Here is a 4,441-nt window from a genome sequence, read left to right as displayed (position 1 = left end):
ACAGAGTAGAGATAAATGATTGTTTTTCAGATTGAAGGAAGGTTTGTAGTGGAGTTCCCCAAAGTCAGTGTTGGGACCCTTGCACTTCCTGATATATATTAATGACCTAGACTGTGGTGTGCAGGGTATAATTTCAAAATTTGCAGATGATATGGAGATTGGAAATGTTCTTAACTGTGATGAGGATAGTCGATAGTCTTGAGCTTCAAAAGGACATAGACATGTTGGTGAATTGGGCAGACAAGTAGCAGATGAAGTTCAATGCAGAGAAGTGTGAGGTGATTCCTTTTGGCAGGAAATATGTGGTGGGAGAGTATAAAATAAAGGGAGAGCTTCTAAAGGAGGTGCAGAAACAGAGGGACCTCAATGTATAAATACATAGGTAATTGAAGATGGCAGGGCATGCTGAGAGACTAGTTGATAAAGCATATAGTATCTTAGGCTTTATTAATAGGGGCATTCAGTACAAGAGTAAGGAGTTCATGTTGAACGTGTATAAGACACTTGTTAGGCCTCATCTGAAGTACTGTGTCTAATTCTGTGCGCCATACTTGAGGAAGGGCATGAACGCATTGGAGAGGGTACACAGGATATTCAACCAGAATGATTCTCAGGATGAATAACTGAAGCTATGAGGATAGATTTAAGAGACTGGGACTGTTTTCCTTGGAGAAAAGGAGGCTGAGAGGAGGTTTGATAGAGGCATTCAAGATCTAGAGGGGTATGGACAGGATAAATAGTGAGAAACCGCTCCCACTCAAGAGAACATCAAGAACTAGAGGGCACAGATACAAAATGATTGGCAAAAGGAGTAAATGTGATGTGAGGATTTGTTTTCCCCCAGAGGGTGATTGGAGTCTGGAACAAATTTCCTGAAAGGGTTTTGAAGGCAGGTTCAAAGGGGAATTGGATGGTTCTCTGAAAAGAAAGAATGTGCAAGATTACTGGGATATGGCAGGGGAGTGGGACTAGGTGGAATGCTATTTCAAGGAGCCAGTGCAGACTCAATGGGCCGAATGGCCTCCTTCTGCACTGTAAAGATTCTATGTTTCTTTGATACTGTGAGCTAGAACATGGTGTAACTTGAAAGTAGCCAAGACAGTTGTGTAAAAGGCAGGGAAATACTGTGTAAATAAACACTGGAACAGCCCACGTCAAAAACCCAAACTGCCTGTGACAATGGAAATCTACGTGTTGTGTATGATGGGATCAGGAGGGCGCTTGGTCCGACGATCGACCATCATCAAAGTTGCCCCCTGAAATCAGCAGATGGTGAAGTTCTCACCGACAGAAGTAAACAAATGTCCCGCTGGGGTGAACACGACTGTGAGCTCTACTCCCACGAGACAGACAACTCCCAGTCTCCATTTGACACTGTCCTGCAGCTTCCTGCCACGGTTGAGTTGGGCGAGGAACCCTCATCAGTTTAACTCGAAAAGGCCATTGATTGTTTAGCAAGCAGAAAGGCACCCGGCAAGGATGGAATTCAGCTGAACTGCTCAAGCCAGGAAAGTCCCATCTACTGTCACAGCTTCATGACCTCCTCCTTCTCTGTTGGGAGGTAGGATCCCTTCAACAGGACATAAGTGACACGAAAATCATCACATTATACAAAGACAAAGGTGATTTCCACAACTACAGGGCCACCTCACACCTCAGCACAATAGGGAAGGGTCCTGATCAAAAAACTCCATCTACTTGCACACTGAGTGTATCCAGAAGCACAGTGCGGTTTCTGTGCTGGCAGATCGACAGTGGACATGATCTTCTCCATACACCAGCTACAAGAGAAGTGTACAATTGGGATTTAATCTAAAATGCTGTCAGTTTCTGTGCTGAGAAAAGTGAAAGGTTATAATTACTGAGTGAAAGTAAACCTTTAAGTATGAATTACAATGAACTTGTACAATTGTAAAGGGCATCGAAAAGTTTGATTCCTTAAAGATAAGCTTCAGCCTTGAGGTTATGTTTCAGAGCTCAGAAGCTGTGGGAAGCTCCACCTTCTTTAACTCTTCTGCTCTTAGAAGGTCGAAGCTTTTGTTTACCTGTGAAAGGTAACTTTTTAGTTTTATTCTCCTTCAGTTTAATTACAGTCATTTGGAAAGGCGTCTGAAGAAAGAATGAAGAACACATTTGGGAAAAGCTGAGAAAAATGCCAAGAGAATTGAAAAATCAAAGATTTAAATGGGGTTTGGTTCATCCTTGATCTGAAAATGAAGGTACAGAAAGTTGACACAAGTGTGCACATTTTGAGAATGTTTCTTCAGCCCCTTTGCTAACAAGCTGAGAAGTTAACCCTTTCCACTGACAGCCTGGTGACAATTTAAACTAAAGGCTTTGCTTTTTAAAGACTGGCCTTCATCCCATTCGTTATCATTCAGGACAAAGTGTCTGTGAATGGGAGATATGAGAGATATCTGCGTTCTGATTACATTTATATGTAATTCTGTCTCTGATCTACAAACACCATATTATCTGAATTTTAAATTTGACAGTAAAGTTCCTCCAGTGCTCTTAAATGAAATTGAATTGTAATTAATGGGATGTCCAAATTAGAATAAAAGATAAAGAAAATTGCACCGCCGATTGGAAATTGGAATCCGTCACTCTGGGTATAGTTCAATGGAATAGATGATCTGGATCACATACATTCTAATAAAAGTCAGAAAAGTGGAGATGAGATGAGTACATCGATAGTTTTCTCTTGGAGGTGTTTGTATCCTTGCTTCTGAACTTTAAAAAAATGCTGAATCTGATAGTCTGCCCACTACCTGAAGGCATCAGAACCATGCAGGAAGAGATAAGCAAAGATCTTCAGGAAGACACCAGTTTGATCTTATGATAAGATCACTTGAAAGTCCAAGAGTGGGCTGTATCAGATGGTACATGGGGCATGCTATTGGGACAGCGGGGTGAGTATGCAGATGTGATAAGTTACATGCGGTGTAACTAATATCTGGAGATCCATGGTGACCCTGCACGGAATAACAGGCCCCAGACATGCTCAGCTACTTGACAACAGAACATGCCTGATTATTGTGGCCAGTAGAATGAGACAACATTTTAAATTATCAAGACTTCGAAATATACACCATAGAGAAACTGAGTTTCAAACAATCTGGACAGAATTAAACACACTGGTACCTATGAGAGGCAGTAAAATTAATGTGAAGAGAGAAATAGAAGCTGTATTTAGAAAATATCCACAAGGTGAATGCAGGTGAACAGAGAGCTGGAGAATCTTTAAAGTCCATGCATGAACTTTTGTTTGAACCAGGTGTATTTATAACATGCCAATAATATAGATTGTGTGAGGTGATCGGCAAGTGGGGAGGATGAATCTAAGATGATAGTTATCATATTTTAGTGGAAAAGTTTTGACATTTACTCTAGGTGGCAGCTCAAGGGTTTGAGTTGCTGATTCTGATCATTCTAGTTGCTTTAGTATGTTATGAACAGTTTGTCATTAAGAAACTAGGAAAACAAGCTCGGAGCTTAGAAATAGTGAGGTTAGTCAGAAATCAGTTGTGAGAAGTCAATAAGGATATTCCCTTCTCAAGGTGGGGAGATCTGTGAGAAACCACTGTCTAATAACCTCATAAAAACTTCGGAAATGCATTGAATATTATAGGAATATCTCTCTCCCTCTCGCTTAGGAACAAAGCTTCCTGGCTTGACAAACATAGGACAACACAGGCCAATGTTACCTCATAGGAATGGACTCAGTAGTTACAGAACAGAATTTGTAGTGGTGACGGAAGACAATGGCTTTGATCCTCCAATTTTTAATTGGAGGAAATTTGTGCTCATCCAATACTGGATATGGGATAAGCAGTTTGATAATTTAGCAACAGTGGGGAGGAATGGGGAGGAATGGTGGTGAGGTAGGGCTGGGTGTTGTCAGTGTACATGTGAAAACGAACGCGGTGCATTTGGATGATGTCATCTAGTGGCAGAATGTGGATGAGAAAGAGGAGGGGCCAAGGACAGATGCTTTTTTTTAGGATGGGTCAGGATGGTGGATTTAAAGGTGAGAGGGACAGTACCAGAAGGGAGAGAGAACCATTAACCATCTCAACTAACATGGAGAAGTTGGATGGTCAGCAATTTAGTGAGAATAGGGTCAAGGGGGCAGGAGGTGGGTCTCATGGACAAGATGAGCACTGAGAGGGCATGAGGGGACATTGCGGAGAAACTGGAGAAAGATGTGGGTTCAGGACTCAGACAAGGGGGAACCTTAGAGACAGTTTGTCCCACTGGGCTAGTGGAAAGGCGGGAAGCAACAGAGGCAGCTGATCGGATTGTCTCAATCTTAGTGACAAAAAAGCTCCATGACCTCCTCACACTTGTTGGAGGTGATGATGGAGGAGACAGGGAGAGGGAGAGCCCTTCAAAAGGAACTAACTTGTGTTAGAGAGATTAAAGGGTCTTGACACATGGT

This window comes from Cetorhinus maximus, chromosome 23, assembly GCF_964194155.1.
Source record: "Cetorhinus maximus chromosome 23, sCetMax3.hap1.1, whole genome shotgun sequence".
In the NCBI taxonomy this organism is placed as follows: Eukaryota; Metazoa; Chordata; class Chondrichthyes; order Lamniformes; family Cetorhinidae; genus Cetorhinus; species Cetorhinus maximus.
The sequence above is the reverse complement of the archived record's forward strand: the minus strand, read 5'-3'. Positions refer to the sequence as shown.